Raw genomic sequence first — 21,480 nt, 5'->3', positions numbered from 1 at the left:
TGCTGCAGCGACATCACTTCAGTTTACAAAAAAAGTACTTTGAGCTTTGGGGAATTTGAGTTACTATTGAGTGGTGCAGGAATAAGTTTTCAGTTAACTGCCTAAAATGAAGTCTGTGGTGGACACAGGCTCAAGAGATTTTAACAAAAACATTGTTCTATAAAATAAAAATACATCCAAAATGTGCCCCACTTTTAAATGTTATGGTTTTTTCACATCTTAATAATAGCTTTTTTACTTTCATCAACTATATTTACGAACCAAATATGCTTATACTAATAATTGAAGAAGATTGTTTTTGTGAACAAAGCATGCAAGCATCATAAACTTTTATTGGACACTTCTTACTTTCAGCACTGGTAAAAAAAACAAAAAAAAAACACTTACTACCGGTTATCGCTCTCCATACCACTCTATTCAAAGCAGTTCTTGCCTGCAGTGACTCTAAGAGACACGTCACAGCCTCTCTGTGTCTCTTTCTCTTTATTATGAGTCATTCAGTCTCTCTTCTACAGTTTTAAAATGTTTACATTCACTTTTCAGTGAAGCACTACATAACAATGGAACAGCCTGCAATTGGTTGTCACAATGCATTCTGGGATACAGACAGACAGTATGGTGACAGCATTCCCAACTAGCCGCAGAAACGATCAACATTGCTTATAAAATGGATTAAAGGTGTCCCATCTCAGAGTGAAGGTGAGGGTTTAATCTTTAAAGACCCTGGAAAGTCAGTCAAGTTCCCGGTTTGCCAGAAAATGTCCTGTTAGAGCTACGAAGGCATGTATATCATTATGAGACAACACAGCAGAGGCCTATTAGAGGGAAAAACAACAAGTGACTAAGGTTGTTTTCACATCTGATAGTCCGGGGACTCGGTCTATTTTGGAACAGAAATAGCAACATTGTTGTACTTTCCTCTGGTTTGGTTCGCATTCACACTGCTCTCTTTGGTCAAATGGACCAAACCGTCTGAACACCTACAATCTCTACCTGCTAGGGGCGCTGTCACCACAAACAAACGGTGACCAAGAAGAAAAAGAAGGCGTAGAAGGAGACAAAACTCCTTCCGCCTGTCTTTTCTTCCACATAAACAATAAAAAAACACAGAATTTACACTGTCTTGTGGTTTCTGCTCTTGCATTACAGCATTATGAGCAGCTGGCAAGTTGGAGAGCTGTCCAGCATGTCGTCCTTTACACAAGATGAATAAATCAGCACGGACTATGACGTGTTGCCATGGATACACAGAAGCGAAGGGAGGTACCGACATGTGTTTGAGCGTATTAAATCACATATAAATCCATATATCATTACGGTTTTTTTCGCCTCATCCTGTCTTTGGTTCACAAGTTGGTCTGCTTTGCTTTCACACCTCTAACAAACCGCACCAGGGTTCGTTAGGAAGCGGACCGAGACCCCCTGTTTCAAGCAGACCAGAGCCCGCTTGTTTGGTCTGCACCAGAGTTCGTGTGAGCTTTCACACCACTCGAAACAAACCGGAATATCCGGGAAAACGGACCAGAGTTTGGTTAAAGCGGACCAAACAGCTCTGGTGTGAATGCACCCCAAGATTTATGGTTCAAAAGTTATTTAACTCTGAATGACGTGTCTCTGCTTGTTGTATATGACAACGCCAGTCTCAGAAGGTTAAGGTATTGGGTGTTTGGGTGCTGTTTTGCTCGATTTTACCAGAAATTTGAAGTTAATGCATTACTGATAATTTTCCTGCGCCTTTGCAAAATTGGTGCACTCCAGTCAGTAGCTAGCAGTGAACTAAAGATGTTACTTTTTGGGAAGTTGCACCATTGTATGTGAACACCCAACCTTTAATATATAACACAGTATGACTGTGAACCATGTGGTTTTATCCTTATTAGTGCAGTCTCATTTCTAAAGAGCTATACCTCATACGAGAATATTCAACATTTTTCCTTATATGTAAGACTTTTCTGGAGAAAGGAGACAATGGAAGACACAGGAGGACAAAAAGAGCGAAGGAACAAAGGGAATGCAAATAAGCTACGGATCAAATGCTGCCATGTACACTATATGAATAACCCAAAAGGGATCTGGAGTCTGAGAATGAATGCAACTCTCAGCCTGCACCACACATAGAAAAGGCAGCAGTATTTATAATTCATCGCCAAAGTTATGAAAAGGGAGGACAGGCGAATGACAGGTGCGCTCAACTCTCGCCTGCCCTTTTGGGAATTTCAAAAACCATCCCTCTTCTGAGTTTAGGGACTGAGGAGTTTCTTTATTTCTAAAAAAGCAAGAGAAGTGACAGCGAGTAAAAAAGAAAACAACAAAAATAGTGCCCCACAAGGTCAGTCAAGACACAGCACTGAAAAAGAGGAGTGCGATTGTTAAAATCTCAACTCCGCGAGAGTCTTGCCAACCTGCGGGTCGACGTGTGCCGACACTTTCAAAAGAGGGGGGCAGTCGGAGAAGCAGGCAGGTACGGCTGACAGGCAGGCTTATTAAATCCTCTCCAAGTGAGTAAGATGTTTAAAAAAAAAAAAATGTTCAAACCCATTTCCCCCCGAGAATGTCACAAAAAAGCGAAATACGAAGAAGAAAGGAGGCCTTTTGTTAGAGAGAGGGCAGGCACACAAGAGTGGCACCTGAAGCAAACAGATTAGACGTACGGCTGCATGAAAAGGAAGTCGGAAAAGGTAAAAATAAAAGGAACTTGATGCAAGAGATACATTTTGGATAGGGAATGACATCAGCCTTTTTGTCATTGTCGTTTCTTTTCCCCCTGACATGGTACTTTAAGCGGAGAAAGGAAAGAAAGCGAGGGGAGAGGTCACCGGCTTTCATGCCAATTTGGCTTTATTAGCGAGGAGAGAGAGGGAAAAGGGGATCGAGAGAAAAAGAGGGGGGAGTGAGGGAGTTCTCAGAATTAAAAGGAAGCTATTGATGTCTCTTGCTCCGAGGCCCTCTTTCTTCCCATTTTTTTTTTTTTTTCTTTTTTACCCCGACTTCTAATTTAACATTTCACACACACAGCACAGAGTGAAAATAAATTAGAAAGGCATGAAGAGAAGAAAAAAAGCTGGAAAGCGGGAGGGGAAAATACTGTAGACGTGAAGGTAAGAAATGAAGGTAAGGAACGATAAAGAAAAAAGAAATGGAGAGATAAAGGAGATAAAGAATCACACGCAAGAAATGTGAGCAGAGGAAGCAAAAAGGGGGAATTATTTTTTATCAAGGCGTCCTTATCGGTGAAAGGATTTGAGAGCAACCCAATTAAATCAGCTTTTTCACTAAAGAGAATTCATCAACCGGAGGCTTCTTTTAACTAGTGTCTCAGTGCGGGCTAATCCGCACTCACAAAGCAACACAGACACACGAATACATGTCACGAATAAAGGGAGCGGCAGAAAAGTCGACTACACCCACACTTAATTGTTACTAATGTTGTTTTACTATAAGTTAGCTGAGGAAAGAGGAGCATCTGAGGACTTTCTCTGCTTTTAACTTCAAAATCACACAGCATACATATTCGCCAGTGATTTGTGAGTGCTCATGCTGCTGATTCATCCCTGTGAGTCTGCAGAGCCCTTTCATTTTAACAACGGAAATATACACACAAACATTCCCCACCTGTGTTTACACACCCCATGCTTTCGCACGTCTCGCTCAAACACACAGATTTATGACCGTCACAAATCCCCAAGCCGGGCAGATAGCAATGACCGCGGACGTCGCGAGACAGAGAAGGGTAATTTCATCCACTGTAGTGTGAGTGAATGCTGATAAGGCCTCCTCTCTCCCTCTCTTTTGTCATCCGCTCTAGTCGTCCTCTGTCCTTTTCTCCTTTCCTCGACCCCTTTAATCTCCTCCGTTTCCTCCCCTCTTTTTCCCCCTCCCTTTGTGTAAAAGCGTCATTCATCAATCCATCTTTTGCGGTCTCGGTGTCACCCAGTCTTTAATGCACATGTTTAAGATTTCACAATGTAACAGGTGAGATAAGCGGTAACAGGTGACTCACTTCTCGTAGGAAAAAAATAAGTGTGAGAAAGCCGGAGTGACGGAGGGAAAAAAGAGACACAGGGAGCTTATAAGAGCAAAAATGTCATCATGGATCTACTCGCTGTGGATTGAATAAATGTATTATTGTGTGAGAGGATTACACTTCAGGGCAGCAGCAGCCCCCCCTCCCTCACATCACTGCAAGCATTGTGACAGAACGGCGCCATATCGGTTTGTACAAAATGAAAAACCAACAGCTTAGAGTGATAAGATCAAGCTGAATTATTATTATTTCTCTATTTTTTCTGTTCCTTATTCTTAAGCAAAATGCAGACTTTATTTCACGCTGAAAGATAGAGGCGTAGAATGGCAGCGTTTACCTCTCTCCGTCTTTTTCAGCAGATGAGGCAGCTTAGAAAGGACTCTTCTACTGTAATTTTGTGTAAGGCCTCCATTTTTCTCTTTCAGCTCACTCTGATGTTGTTCTGAAACAGCTAAAGCACTTTTGTCAGCTACCCAATCGCGGATTCAGCCACTTTTCCACACAGAAGTACTCATTTTCTCCTTCTAAATTGAAGTCCTTTTTAATTATGTGGATAATTATTGGCTGTATAGATTTTTGGCTCTGGATTTTTCCACCACCATGATACGATAATGACGTAGCCTTCCATCTGCACAGTTAAAGCAACAGTGATTTCTAGACCCATGAGTTGTCAATAAACTCTGTGTTGTCAAAATATTAAAATGGCAATTTATCTTTGTAAAATTTAAGATCTTTGAGTCACAGCCGGCTCATTTAATACAACCGTGATCAAAGCTAGGTATACCGTGGACAATGTTTCTTTGACTAATCTTTAATAACGTAGGTCTGATATCACCATCAGCAGTCAACTTGGCTTAAGGTGTCACTGCTGCTGCATGCACAGATACACCAATATGACACTTGAGGCAGATGCTTAATTACACATGGCTAATCAAGGGTAGGTTTTAAAAAATCCAACTTGAGTGAACAAATCATGAATTAATGGATGCACTTTTGATAACTGAACTAGTTGATACAACACAACACATTGAGTAAAATATATCCAATATATACTCGGTCACTGATCATCAACTAGAAGCCCACAGGTTCCCATCTATGTGTGGAAAATGTGTAATGGTATTTACAGTGTCTTTTTATTTTTAAAAATCCCTATAGCTACTGAAGGAACCCCAAAATGAAGGGAGATTAAAATATTTTTTTCTGGATTGGCTTGATGCTCGAACTGTTCTACAAAAAATCTCCTTTCAGCCATTTTAAGTAAATAGGATGCATAACAAATACATACTTATTAGTCCATTCTTGATTCTTGCAGCTGGATACAGTTACAGTATCAACCTACCAATTCAGGTGTTTTGAGAATGTATTTTTCCCTGCCTGGATATCAAAAGACCTGTTTCATGCATGTGTTTTTCACTAATCAGGATTTGACTCAAACCCAGTCTTGAACAACATGACAGTCCTAAAATATGTGGTGAAAAATATCCCAAGCGCCCCCTTGTGGCTGGCTGCAGTATTGTCAAGAAGGACTGAATTCACTGCTAATGGCTAAAAAGAAAAAAAAAGGTACATTTCAAAGGAAATTAAACACATTTAAATAGATCTTATTTGCTTTTTTAATAATCTGGCCCCAGCAATGTCTGCAAAGAAAAACCCTGGTCCTTCTGCAAATGTAGTTGGCGATCCCTGTACTAGGTGGTGTAATAGATTTAAATTTAGCAAACATCTTCTAAAATAGTTGGCACAGCTATTTTAGTTGAACCAACAAATTAACTTAGCACAAAAAGTAAGGTAATATTTGTTTAGTTGATTACTTCTTTGTTGTGAAAATGCTTCTTGGCAATAAATCATATACCATTGGAAAGCCTGTTTATTCCCTTTTTTAAATGGCACCACGTTTGTAAGGAACATGCATTTGTGGGATGAGCAGCAGAGCTGAGGATGTGGGTTGTGCCCATGAAAAATGTGCCAAATCTTCTCTGCTGATGACAGATGATTCTGCTGTTGTTTCTTGTTTGGTGGGCTGGATGATTGAAGTCTGAACAAACAAGACATATTGGCTATTTACCATTTACTTATTTAACGACACAACCACATTGGCTGACTTGAGCCAAATGCTGGCTGAAGAATGTAATGCTGTTGCAGAGACGCTACTTTGATATTCTCAATTTGTGTAGTGTTGTTGCCCAAGATCAGGAATCTGTCTTAAAATGAGGTAGATAACATACCAACTTTTTGTCATTTCCCCGTTTTAACCCTTATTTGTTAAAAAATTGTCTTAAAATTCTTTAGTAGAGGCAGAACGTGAAAGTTACGCAGGAAAAGGTGGGCTCAACCAATCAGAGACATTGCTGTGACCTTCTAGGATTGTTGGTGATGTTTATGATTGGGCACTGCTTGATACCAGGGCTAAATCACTACTTTTGACAGAAAATGCGTGTTGAAAATATAAAGAGCAGAGGACATGTTGTATACAGAAGTATATATAGTATAAGAAGCAAGCCAAACATGTGCTAAGAAAGGGAAACCCCGGTAACTTAACACATTAATCACACAAATTCCATAACTTATTTCTTGCCTTTTATTTGGGGTTGGAGTTGGGTTGCAAGGTATCGAAATGAGGTATCCCTTAGTGTGTTGTAATTCAGTGGGGTGGGTATCTAATGTGTTGGTACTAGCACCATGTAGGTACCAGACGTCAATACTCATCCCTAGTAATGTGCTGTTACTGGAGATAGTGAATGAGCCTTCTTTCCTAACATACTATCTTGCATCTTTACCCAAACATCTACCAGAAACTGGAAGCAGCTGGACGGGCCACAGTCAGTTGATGTATCCTTCCCATACACAGTACAGCAAAAGACACACAATATGTCTGAAAGCCAGGATGACTTCCACTTGAGACGTGCGGCTCAACATTCCTTTTTGAATCAGCTGGAAATTGTGCACTTGTATGCCTGTTCTGTTTTCATGGTCAAACACGAGAGAAAATGTCATAGTGGGAGTGCTACACCAAAAGAAGTGGGAAACCATCAGCTGAAGTGTTATTTTAAACTGAGATATGATGCTGAAAATGTTCCTACATCGTCATATGTTCATGTGTTGGGTCACTCTTAAATGGTCAAATTGGACTTATAGGAAGTAGGAACAGGCTGTCAGCATGGACAGGAAGTTTACAACACAGTTGCTTGATATAAAGACAGCAGGGTTTATAGCTGGATGGAGTATTCTGTCTGTTTGATACATAAAAGATACTCTGAGCTGTTAAGTTAAAAAAAAAATCTGTTCTCAGCCTCTAAAGTGGACCAAGCCTTAGCACTGACCTTTAGCCTATTGATCGATTCCAAACTTTGGAGCAGCTTTGACTCAGTGCAGACTGTACCAGGTTATATTGGAGTCCAGCCTCTGACTGCTTGTCAGAGTTATTGACGGAAACATCCCAAACTGATGTGACTGACTGGCTGTACTTCGACTTTCCAAATTATAAAACTTGGACAGTTTGACATTTTGCTTTTTTCTCCCACCATATTGTGTCAGGCTCTTGTGATTAATCACCTCAGAACGGATGCATAATATAATACGCGATCCTTCACTGTCACCTGAGCTGTTTTTATCTTTCGGTTAATGTAGTGACCAGATCCTCACATTCAGGCACTGATAATATCATGAAACACATGACAAGCCCACCAGGAGACTGAAGAGAGTCTTGTCCTTTCTCAGAAAAGTGAGGTTCAATGGTTGGAGACCACAGGATAAGTACTGTCTTACTTCTGCAGAGTTTCATAGGCTCTTTCACAGTCTAGCTGCAGGGTTGAATTAGGTTACGTGCACACTATTGATTTTTGGAGGCACCTTGACTTTAAAAGACACCTGACAAGTCTGATTAGCCTTCGAGAAACTAAAATCGCCAAATATTTCATAACCCTTATGCTACAGTGACACTGAGTTTTCATAAATCTCCAACCACCTTGAACTAAAGCTGAATAAAAACCAAAGAAGCCTGTGCTTGAATATTCTGCAAAGAAACTAAATGAAATCAAATCATTGCAGACATTTTAAAAGCAGCGTTGAAGAAAAGACCTGCACACTGGGGTCTTGTAATTTCAGGTCAAAGAAGAGGTGGAGGAGATTTTGTCTATTGAGAGAACATAACAGCTGGAGTGTGTGTTCTTGTGCTTTAGAGTGTCTGCGTTTGTGTAATCCCCATTTCTCATGCATGCTCCCTTAGTGAAAGCCTTCACAGACTGACCTATTTTCTGTTTACTTCACTTTCCTCCAACTTATTGCCTGGTAAACAGTGAAATTCATGCTCTAATATTAGTCATGAAGCTGTGTTTTCTCCATGCATTTCAGGTGGAAAAGACTCCAATGCTTCTGCCACAGAAGCCGGCCAGGTATTCCCATCAGCCTTCACTCCCCCGCTCCACCCCAACAGAGCTAATAAGATACCCAGGAGATATTTTAGGGTGCACGTGCAAACATCAAAAGTCCCTGCTTCCCATGAGGTGACATTTCACATCGCTCTAACTTGTACCTGCCAAACACGCTAATGCACCCACATAAAAGGCAAACATGCACATGAAAGTATACAAATTCTATTTACCACGCTAATGCTCCCCCCTTCCAGCTGTGGCATTAATAGCTATGTTAACGTCCCATTAATGCGCCTGTTTGCAAACATGCATATGCACACACAAACTAACTAATCTGGCCTCCAAGCTGCCCTGAAGTCAATTAAAATCTCTCACAGCTGCGCTCTACCCCCAGGAATAGTGGTGACAGGGACACACTATAGCATAGATACATACACAAGCATGTGGAGCTGTATGCACATCAGGATAAACACCAACCACTGACAGGGATACTGCTACTTTAGTGTAAAAAAAAAAAAAAACAAAAAAAAAAAGCTGGTAGTATCACTGAGAGTTCACACTCAACTGTTAACAGCATCCACCACACTCTCATGAATCATTTCAGTGATTTTAGAAATTGTAGTTTTCTTGTAAGACTAGTAGCATTAATGTTACTCTCACAAAAGGTAATGTTGAACATCGGAGCCTTGAAAAATTGAGGACATTGAGCACAGTAAGGAGTATAAAATAAGACCTCAGTAAACTGAATCAGAGTTTTAGAATTTGCAGCCTTGTATTATATTTCTAACAATCTAGGGCTCCACGCACCCAACAGACTGAATCTTTAACTTTAACATCAATGAATTTCTACAACTCTGTACAGAAAGCTGTACGTCTGTAAGTTGTACCAACTTTATCTGTCACTTGTAATCATTTTTATATAACTAACCAGTGATGGTAGTTGTCTTCTCTTCTGCTACTTGTGGATGCTGCCTACTAAAATGTAGTATGTGTTTTAGGCTAATGCTCAGTGCGTGTAACCTTGTAAAGCAGATGGGAACACCCGTTTCTGTGTTTTTCACTGGCAAATCCTTCTTGCAAAGCTCTCGTCTGAACAGTTTGGGCCTGGTTAGAAAATGATAGGGGTAGTAATTTTGGGTGTGGTGGAGTCGTGACGTAAGCAAGCATCGACAAGAGTCCAGCGCAATTATGCTGGAAGAGATTAGTGTGGATGCTGCTAAAGCGCCAGTTTTATCAGAACTTGCTGACATTTCTTCATTAAAAGAATAACAAAGAACAGCATTGAGTTGTTTTCTTTTCAAAAACGACAAAAGCTGTGTACTGACATGTATACAGTCGCCATGGTTCGCGTCATGCAGTTCATTGTAGAGTTTACTCCTTGGTAGCGGCTACGTCACGTGTTTTGTTGGCCTGTAAAGATGTGACAGTCAGAACGTTCATCCAATCACCCTCCAAGTTTTTTATTAAAGACTCTGAACTTTCCCAAACACTGTCTGTGAGAGGTTTACCAGATGGATGTGTGAAACAAATCCATCTGCCGTGGCAGGTTACAGTGCTTGCTCATGGTGTGTTTTTTTGATTGGGTTCCCTTTAACACACATCATGGACTATGACCCATAACGGTAGCAGGGTTAAAGGGATACTTCAATATTTTGGAAAATTCGCCCATTGCCATAATCCCCATAGTCTTACTAATAGGTTCGTTACCTTTAGTTGTCGCTGCAAGCTATTTTTAGATTGGTCTTATGGTATTTCAGCTTTCCCTCATCAAACTCATCCAATACACAATCCAACAACTCCAAAAACGCTCTCGTGGACAAGTTGTGACCTGCACATTCACCACGCTATGAAATAATCATGGAACATTACCAGGCGGAGATGTTTTAAAGTTGCAAAGCCGGAACTACACTCCAGACATGGCTGCTGCACTGTGTCACTCCACCCAGTGGTTTACTCAAGAAATAGTTTGAGTATTTTCTTCATGTGTCATAATGTTACATAATTATACATTATTATTTCTAAGTAATGGTTTTCAGACCACACTGGTGTAGTAGTTCTGTGCACATTAGAATAATAACTCTAAAAGCGATGGCCATAAAACACATTTCTTTCTTTCACTTGATTTGCTTCTCAAGTAAGGACATGGGTAGGAATTGTTTGAAATTGTTAATACAGATTAAAATTTTTGCTCTGAATTGTTGAATATTTGAATTTTACCCATGTGAAAAAAGTTCAGTTAACTCAATTAATTCTGAAAATTCAAGTGATAACTGATTTTGAAAATTCATCATGTCAGAGCCCTACTGTCTCTCTGAGGCTGGGGAATATCAGAATGAGTCATAGAGTCAGAAACTGTCGGGCAGAGTTTTGGCAACATGGCATCCTGCCATCTTCGACAGATTAGGAACAAGTGTAATTCAGGAGTGAGCTCAACAAAGGTCACGGCTTGGGTCAGTTTTGGATTTAGTTAAGCTAACCTGCATCTCCAAGCATGCAGAGCTGTTTGCTGTTTTTAACCCTTAGAGCCTGTGTGTGGTCATGGAAAGCATAACCACATCAGTTCCACACTATTCTCCTGCTACATCTCTAAAAACAGTAACAACTTCTGGTAATACATTGAAATGATTTGGCTGCGAATTTTTAACATAACTTCCAAAGTTTTGTCTCAACAGTGCTTTGTGTTCAGCAGGTTATATAACCCAACTTTTAGAACGCTGATTCTAAAGACAAGACATCCAGTTCCAGCTTATAAAAATTTGAGTGCGTGTACTGACATAGAAAGCAGAACCCTTTAGAGTTTTAATAAACTTCACCAAGCATACTTTATGTGAACTTCCTCTCACAGTTAAGGAAAATGCCTCAGATCCAGTATGCCTTTACTTCAAAAACAAATTCACACATATATCTTTCAAAGATGACCATTTAACCTTTATTCATCCCTGAGAAGGAGGCGGGTAATGAAAAACAGATATGGTATAGTGCATAGAGCAGCCAGATATTGCTATCTGCTGCAGTTAAGTGTGAGTAAACAAGCCAAATATGAGTCAATTCAGATGAAGCCCGAGGCAGTGAAAGCTGAGCCATATACATAGTGCTGTCACAGGGTTTTTCTATGGCAGAAAGCCTCATTTCCACACATTCACCTTCCTCACAGACAGCCACAGTCACCAAGCATATAAACATACTGAAATATACACTCCAAACAGCACGGCAGATTTATTATGTGTTTTTTTTTTCTTTTTTTTTTTTCTCATGGACACATATACAAACACAAGGAAGCACATATTCAGCATTAAGCGGCTATAAAGCGGTTGAAAGGCAAGTTGGCAAGGCATCCATGCTCAAACCGAAAAGACTAGTAAAGGAAATGCCCTGCCAGCCACTTCCCCCATTCATCAATCCGCCTAGCCCTGTCCTAACCCAGACTAATGGAAGACGGATGGGACAGGAAAGACAGACATGCTTTGATTCATACACTGTCAATTAATTCCCATGAGCCCTCTCAAGTGAGTGATATTCTGGATAGGAATGCACGACCACGGCGATAGCAGCTGATAAGAATATTCAACTTCAGGTAGCAACAAGAGCTAAATCTGTGCCACACTATAATGAGCAGCTTTGGTCTACTCATCTTTTTAAAAATGGGTTTTGACTGCGGGCCTTCAGGTCAAAGTGTGCTGTGATTGGCTGCTCTGCTAAGTCCACTGTCAGAGCAAATTACAGCAATGATGATTATTCATCGAACAGATGGGGGGAATTATAAATATTCATCTCTGATTTTACATAGCACTGACCCGGTGTGTTGTTAAGCATTTCAGACTACAAATTTTCCCAAGGCTTGTCATTCCTGTGGACACGCCTAATGTAGGCAAATAGAAACTAAATATCCTAAAGTGTTATGCATAATGGAAGCATGTTAAGTTAAATGAAGGACTGAAGGGTTGCACAAGGACAAAAAGAAGACAATGAGAGGCAAAGAAATAGTAAGAAGCTAAAGTATCACTGTTAAATGTCCTTCGCTGAATATTTACTTGACAGAGTGCGGCGTGTCCATGTATTAATGGCCTCAATCTGTTCAAGGGGAGTATGAAAACTGGAGAGAATGTGATAAAAGAAAAGGATGGATGTAGAATAAATGAAAGGCTGGGAAGTGATGAATAGGATGTGACAGGGCCGATTTGTAAACGCAGAGTCAGGGATAAATGGAAAAATTAGTCGAGCTATTCAAAGGATCTGACTCAGAACAAAAAAGAAAAAAAAAAAAAAACTACTGCAGTCAGAGCACGTACACAAAAAAACGTCTTCACACTTGCATACAGCCTTTCTACTTTGCTTCTTTACAAGTCCTGCAGCATGCCAACAAAAGCTGAAGACAAGAAGACAAGACCAGGATATGGTGAGCATTTTATTTTGAAAACCTCCCTTGCATTGGCAAAAGCCACACACCATAATCACATTTAAATGCCATCCTTAGAGGCTGATAAACAGAATAAATAAGCAATATGGGACAATTACAGAGCATTTTCCTAAACAGTTGGGACACTTTAATTTGAAATATAATAGGATTTTTATTAATACAATTAAACCCCATTCATTGATGGGAAATAGCATAGAGAGTCATCTAAAGTTGAAAACGAGAAAACTGATTGTTCTTAATGAGTTGTACATGTTTTTAATTTGGTGCCTTCAATATATTAAAATGAATCTGGGACATTTTCTTGTGTAACGTAGGTTTCAGCTGTTCCCCAGCTGAGGCTCTTCTTTGTTGTCTTTTCTGTTTCATGATACAATATGGTGTATATTTTTCATGCTTTTTAAACGCATGAAATAAAGGCCTTTCTTTATTAAGAAATTGTCTACTTGGTTACATTTGCCACCCCAAAATCTCTTTATATGGGTTAGCACTAATGATGCCTTCATAGACGTGCAGGTTACACGTCATGTGCACCAAAAGACCCCAGTACCATCACTGGTGATGGCTTTTGAACTGTATGCTGATGAGCTGGATGGTACCTTTCCTCTTTAGCTGAGAGGATGTGGCGTTCATTTTCTTTCCAAACTGTACTTTGAATTTTGTTGGATTGACCTCAATAGATTTCCGCTTCACCTTTAATGTTGTTGGCCTAGTGAAATGCAGTGAGTAGGTATACACTGGCATCAGTATCGGCAGAAAGTTGCAAAAACAGTCATTGCTATTGACAAATCTTTACAGCAAATATTGGACATACAAATCAACTGTGAAGGATGGGTTAGAGTTGCACATACTGGAAAACTCAGTGGATGTTGTTTCCTGAAACACTACTTGCTAAATTCTCTGATGTTTAACCAGAAAAAAAGACCTGAGTTTTTACAACAAGTTGCTTCTTCTGCCCAATAATACTTCATCAGTTCATGCCCACATTATTTGCTAATGTATGTCCCAGGGCTGATGTAAAACAAATGCATCTCTGCAACCCTGGGATGTGCATTTCAAGGAAAGGAAATCTTCAAAAGTTACTGGAAATGTTTCGAAGAAAATTAGAAGATGTTATAAGATAGACCTGGAGGTACAGTTGAGTTAGCTTGATGCTAACACATACACCGTGTTCCACATTATTATGCAAATGACGTTTTTTTCTGATTTTCTAAATATCAATGCAAATGACAGTCATAATATTTTTCAAGTCATCAACAGTTAGAGTATAATTCAAATGTTTTTGAACAAACTTCATAATGATAACTATTATTTAAAAAAAAAAAAAAAAAAACCTCAAAATGCACTTTTTCACATGTTCCACATTATTAAGCAGGCCACAGGTTTCAGCAATATGGGAAAGAAAAAGGATCTCTCTGCTGCTGAAAAGTGTCAAAAAGTGTAATGCCTTGGACAAGGAATGAAAACATTCAATATTTCAGGAAAAATTAAGCATGATCATCGTACTGCGAAGAAATTTATGGCTGATTCAGAGCACAGACGGGTTTGTGCAGATAAAGGCATAATGAGGAAGGTTTCTGACAGACAAATACATCAGATTAAGAGAGCAGCTGCTAAAATGCCATTACAAAGCAGCAAACAAGTATTTGAAGCTGCTGGTGCCTCTGGAGTCCCACCAACCTCAAGGTGTAGGATCCTCCAGAGGCTTGCAGTCATGTATAAACCTACTATTCAGCCCCCCCTAACCAATGCTCACAAGCAGAAATGGTTGCAGTGGGCCCAGAAATACATGAAGACTCATTTTCAAACAGTCTTGTTGACTGATGAGTGCTGTGCAACCCTGGATGGTCCAGATGGAGGAGTAGTGGGTGGTTGGTGGATGGCCACCATGTCCCAATGAGGCCGGGACGTCAACAAGGAGGGGGCGGAGTCATGTTTGGGCCGGGATCATGAGGAGAGAGCTGATAGGCCCCTTTAGGGTCCCTGAAGGTGTGAAAATGACCTCGGCAAAGTATATAGAGTTTCTGACTGACCACTTTCTTCCATGGTACAAAAAGAGAATCGTGCCTTCTGTAGCAAAATTTTCTTCAAGCATGACAATGCTCCATCTCATGCTGCAAAGAATACCTCTGTGTCATTGGCTGCTATGGGCATAAAAGGAGAGAAACTCATGGTGGGGCCCCCATCCTCCCCTGACCTCAACCCTACTGAGAACCTTTGGAGCATCCTCAAGCTAAAGATCTATGAGGGTGGGAGGCAGTTCACATCAAAACAGCAGCTCTGGGAGGATATTCTGACATCCTGCAAAAAAAAATTCTAGCAGAAACTCTCCAAAAACTCACAAGTTCAATGGATGCAAGAATAGAGAAGGTGATATCAAAGAAGGGCTCCTATGTTAACATGAAACTTGTCCTGTTAAGATGTTTTTGATTGAAATAGCTTTGATTTCAGTAAATATGACCCCCTGATGCTGCAATTTCTACAAATGACCATTTTCAGTTCTTTACAACCTATAAAATGTTTTAAAAAGCTGTTGTGCTTAATAATGTGGAACAGTGCATTTTGGGGTTTTTATTTTTTATTTTTTATAATTTTTGTCATTATGAAGTTTGTTCAAAACATTTGAATTATGCTCTAATGGCTGATGACTTGAAAAATATTCTGACTGTCATTTGCATTAATATTTAGGAAAATCAGAGAAAAATATCATTTGCATAATAATGTGGAACGCGGTGTAATGGGAAATGCCATAGGCACACAGCTTTAGCTTTACACTGACTTTTAACTTAAGAAACATTCTATTTCACTTGAAGGTGCTAAGTATAATAGATGATTTAACTGATAAGATCCATAAAAATGTTCAGTAAAATAACCAAAAGGGCAAGAAAAACTGTGACTCCCATCTGAAAGCAAGTGAAAATCGCACTATTTCTAAAGAAAACACAAGACTTGGCATGTTAATCCTTTATGATACCTGGCCAGCTCTAATTTGTTGGTGTGGACCACGAACCCCTCCATAATACAGGGCCCAGCTGCAGTTTGACTCCAGGTCTTTATTGGGAAAATACGGTAATCCATCCATCCAATATCAGTTTTCTTCTACTTATCTGGAGTCGGGTCGCAGTGGCAGCAGGCTAAGCAGGTCAGCCTAGACATCTCTCTCTCCAACATTTTCCAGCTCCTCCTGGGGGATTCCAAGGTGCTCTCAGGCCAGATGAGACATATAATCCCTCCAGTGAGTTCTGGGTCTACCCCAGGGTCTCCTTCCAGTTGCCCAGAAAACCTCCACAGAGAGGCGACCAGGAGGCTTACTAAGATGCCCGAACCACTTCAACCGGCTCCTTTCTGTGTGAAGGCTCTACTTTGAGATCCCTCCTGATGTCTGAGCTCCTCACCCTTTCTCTAAGGCTGAGCCCAGCCACCCTCCTGAGGAATCTCATTTCGAATCTGCAATCTTATTTCGGTACAACGTCAGCAATACCACAGATGCTGCACCGATCTGTTTTTCGATTTCTTGGTCCCTTCTACCCTCATTTGTGAACAAGACCCTAAGGTACTTGAACTCCTTCACTTTGGGCAAAGACGCTCTCCCCACCCAGAGGGAGAAAGCCACCGCAGCGAGCCATGGCCTCTGACTTGAAGGTGCTGAGCCTTATCCCGACTACTTCGCTCTCAGCCACAAACCATCCCAGGTAATCCACTGTGGTCCCTAACTGAAGGTTCAGTGATTATGGCTATCCAACATTGGTTGGTATTTCTTCAGATTCTCTGAATCTTTAAAAAAAAATTTATACTATGGGTGATAAAACCCCCAGATTCACTCCAGTTTTACATTAAGAAACATTTTGTATCTGCCAGCACAGTTCCTCAGAGAGTGGCTCACCCTCTCTTGAACGCTATTTCTAACGTGTTGCCAGTAAACCAACAGTAACATGAGTGTTTTCATTCAGCATTTTACAACTTCTCCAGCCAATTTACTGGCAAATTTGGCATATCATTTTCCAGACACAATAGCATTCTCATTTTCACCTTTTAGTTTGTTGTCTTTGAGCTATTTGCAATCTAATCTGTTTCCAGTGTTTTACAAATCATCCCATTCATTTCCATTTAAATGTTACAGAGCATCCCAAGTTCTTTTGGAAATTGAGTTGTACATTGATTCTAAGCCAGTAATTGTGAGTAATTTGCACCATTGATCATGAGCCAGTACATCCAGTGAGAGCTCGTGCTCAAAAAACCTGCTTAGCAAGATGACTGTGATAATGCAAGATGAATCGATGCACTGTTTCAGCCCGGCAGAGGGGAATGAGAGGTAAGAGTGAGACGAAACATGCCTGCATTGCATGACCATGCAGTTAAAAAAACTCATGACCTCCAGCGGTTCAAGAACAAAATCTACCAGTCAAACTTTGGCGAGTTAGCAAGCGTGTGCCTTTTGCTTCATCTTTAAAATCCTGGAGCCCTGTGGAAGGATAAGACCCGGTGCAGATAAAAGCTGGAGGAGAGCTGGATCAATATTTATATTTCTTCTAACTCTTTGAAAAGCACAGACCGTCGGTGTCTCTGATAGTGCAAGTTTGCCCGTGAGGCATGCAGGCAAATGTGCAAAGAGAGGGAAAAGCGATCAATAAGCAGTTAGATTTTTATTTGTATGTGTATCAGAGTAATATGTGGGATTAGAGCGTGATATCAAGAAGACGGGATGGTGCAGACGTAGGCTGGAGTGTGTTTATGACATGCTTACATGTGTATCTGTAGTCGTATCCTTTTTAAAATAAATAAAAGGACATGCATGTCAGTATCGAGTGAAATTAGAATATCAGGAATGCACATTAGGAGGAAGCCTGCTACATTTTAACATATAGATTGAGCTGTTATTGCAGCGCCTGTATTTTGGTGTCTTTGCTGAAATAAAGGAGAATGCAGACATAGATTATCCCGTGCTAAAACTCACTCTGCATTTGTTTCCTCCGAAAGCTCACAGCAGTATCCAAAAAGAAAGCGTACAAAGTGAGATTAAACCAAAATAGCGTTTAAGGAAACGGCATCCACTGACGTCCCGCTGGGAAATCTGGCTCGCCTGTTTGCAGAGGAACATATGGTCGGATCACACGTTTTAAGGCACTTTTTTTTGTCCCACTGCCTTTAAACCAGGTAAGAGAGAAAAAAAAAGACTGCATTTGCAATAAACAGTCAGATGATTGATCCGCCAGATGCTACAATCTCCGAGTGGGAGGGGATGGATGTGCAGCGATGATTGTGCGAAAAGATGAGAGCAGAATGGAGAATAGTGTTTTTTTTTATCCTAATCCTCTTTCAGGTGAATAAGAAGCCACACAGACGACCAAATCTCATTATGCTGGGCTGTCATAGACTCTTTCGGTCTCCTCTCTTCCAGATGAGTTGTTTTCATCCTCTCATTTTCCCTCTCCATCTCTGTTTTTGTATCTCCCTCACTCTCTTTTCCTCTCCTTCATATCCAATTTCTTGCTTTAAATAACTTCTTTCTGCATGGATGGGCTGAAATCATATCCAGGGTGACACATCGCAGATTTGTCTTCCGGAATTAATTTCCTTGACAGAACATAGAATGCTTTAATGAGTTTTTATTGCATATTGATCACACATTGATACCGCCGGCAAAGCATTTGGTATACATTACAGCAGCTAGTCCTTCATGACAGCTGCTGTCTGTGCAGAGGTTTGCTTCAGCTACTAGAGCATGCTATCTGGAGCCCGGATACTCATTTGGCTAAATTGAATTGCACAGCACAAGATATGCTCTGGCATGTTAGCTTATAATAGGAACAGGCAGCTGAGGCTCAGTATTCAGGATAAAACTACAAGCTGAGGTTTCAAGTTCCAGTGGTGCTCGGGGAATCACAATTAGCTTTAGCTGCCAGGTTCCTTTTCTTTTTTTCCAGCCTTTTTGCTGCATAGGACTCGTACCGCGCTCAAGTATGGGTTCATCATTCTCTACTTTTCTAAAACTTGCTCTGTAATTGAAGCTTGAAATGTTTTGGTAGGGAGGAATTAATCTTTTTGAGGCATGAGAATGAGAGATGTACTTGAGAATGAACGTCTAAAGTGACCTCAGACCCCTTTCGAATTAAAAAATGACACTCTTTCAATTAAAAGGGAGTGCATTGTGCAAGTTCAGACCATACCTTTTTGTAAAACATTTCAAATATTCCTCAGATTACTGCCAAAGCTCCTGACTGACCTGTGAGGGAATTCATCCAAGGGGTTAACAAGACCATAATTTGACAGATACTGTCAGGTTTTCAGCCAGGTATCAAGTCCTAACAAATATGGGTGAAATCCCAACATCATCAGTTTTCATTGTACACCAAATTGGCTGTTTATTCCACAGTGAAGTAACAATTATTATCATATTGTAATTGTGTTTAGCACATAGATACTCTGCCCATTTTATTTAGAGAAATGCACAGATTGTAGAAATCAGGGTCAACTGTTGTCCCTCATAATAGTCAAGCATAATAGTGATGTTGTGAGTTCTGTTGCTGAGCAACCAGAGCAGGTGGCAGCAAGAAAGATGCACTCCTGAGTTGTATCTTGGACTTGTAGTGATTTTCACAATTAAGTTGACGGCATGTTCAAGCTTATGAAAGCAAAGAAGATGGATGGTGCAGGACACCTTTGAGAGAAAGAACGGGAAATTTCCATCAAGAAAAGACAAAAAAGGTGAAAAAGAAGACCTCAGTCTCAACTACAACTCCTGGCGAGCTTAAAAGTTTACAACAACTGCCACGAAACACTGCCTGATCAACAGGAGACTACTGAATGCTACCTACTGAAATAGCAAGGGGCAGCAGCCCTGCACTGGCAGCAAAACAAAGTCCTATACTTACACCAGAACTGACAGCGTGGCCACGGACTTTACATCGTTCCAGACAGAGACAGGGACACTGAAAGGAGAAGGACGCGAAGCAGCACGACACCTACAGCCAGTGGGGAGGAGGAGGAAGAGACGGCATTGTGCAAGAAGGCGGAAGAGGGGCAACCAAGCCAGGCTGCAGGCTGGGCTAACCTCCAATTTCAACACTCAGCGAATGTGCCGCGAACTGCAGGCGCGAATCGTACTGCGGAGCATATCGTTCCCTCTCTAATCTGTCAGAGCATTTCCACAGCCAGTGCTCCAGTCCAGCAGCGGCATGTGCCTGGACCAACACTTCGCTCCACATTGTTCGAGATACCCTGCAGGTCTATTTTCAGCGCCGGCCGCTGGCAAACTGATACCTGTCAATCAGAAAGCTCCAAACAGGAAGTCACATGCATAGAATATCCAGTTCTTTCAAAATACAACAGCGCACAGACTCCCGACCATAAATCATCACCATATCAATGTTATGTTTCATCCGGCAGTGAGAGCGAAAGGTCACTGAAAGGTCAGTGGGTCACAGAGCTACAACAGCACCATTGATGAGGAAAAGTTAACTTTTGGGGATATTTAGCCAAAGAATTTGCATCCTTTAAGCAAACATTAACCTTTTAACTTCTTTATATAGTCACCCAGTGGTGGAAGCAATATTATCATGGACTTTCCGGAAAGGATGATAAATTAAGCCCCAAAAGTAGAATAGTCCGCTGCTGACATACTATTCCTGTGTGAACTCACAGTTCTCCTGTGATCTCTTCCTACTGATCAGGGCTGCGCGCCGTGGCGCAGCGCTCTAGACTCGCTTCCGGTGGGCGAGGTCGCTCTCCTTCAGTCGGAGAAAACCCGCAGCGCCTCAGTGCGCAGCGCAGTCATCCTATGTGGAAATTAAAGGTTAGAGCAGCCCCACACAAACTTGTCATACCAAGCTTCTTTCTCCCTGGTGCCCGCCCCCTCGCCAGCAGGATGGACGACGTGAGGCTGCAGATTATCTAACCACCGCCTGGATGACTGTGTCTACTGCTACAGAGGAGACTGCCAAATGTGTTTTTTTGTTTTTACAATGCAATGACAATAAAGGACTATCTATCTATCTATCTAAAATAGGGATATTGCCATATGATTATTCCATCCAATTATATTTAAGTTTGCTAAAATTTGATAATTAGCTTGCTATACAAAGTCTAGCTGATAGGAGAGCCATCCAAGCCCTCAGTCATTAACCAAAACCAAAGCATATCAGCCAACCCTCCTGAGTCATTAGGCTTCAAAACGTCATGGTAGCAGACTCATCATTCTGGACCGAAGTTAGGAACCAACAGATGGACTCACCATCCGACCAAGAGACAAACTGACATAACCATCCCTAGAGCCGTGCCACCGGCTCAGGCTGTGTAGTGATTAGGTGTTTCTTGTAGTTTTTCTGTTACAACATCATTGGCAAGTATCTCCACTTCTCAGTAAGTATGAAACATCCTGTTTCATGCGATGGCTCGATAAGAAGTGATTAAGCAGAGTGAAAGGATGTACGAATGTTAAAAAAAAAAAAAAAAAGATCCACAGTTTGACCGCCGGCTACACTCAGGACTTAACAACATTTTCGCCCCAGGCAGTGAGGACCCTCCAAGAGGAGAGGGATTAGTTAGAGGGGGGGATTAAAGGCACATCCCTCTCCTCAGAGGCTAATCAAACATGTACCCTCTCATCTTCCACATCCCTCCATGCTCTCTATTGCTATGTTTATTCAATCAGGACAAGCTGTTAACTGACATCC

The sequence above is a fragment of the Cheilinus undulatus genome, linkage group 16 (assembly GCF_018320785.1).
Source record: "Cheilinus undulatus linkage group 16, ASM1832078v1, whole genome shotgun sequence".
NCBI classification, from domain to species: Eukaryota; Metazoa; Chordata; class Actinopteri; order Labriformes; family Labridae; genus Cheilinus; species Cheilinus undulatus.
The sequence above is the reverse complement of the archived record's forward strand: the minus strand, read 5'-3'. Positions refer to the sequence as shown.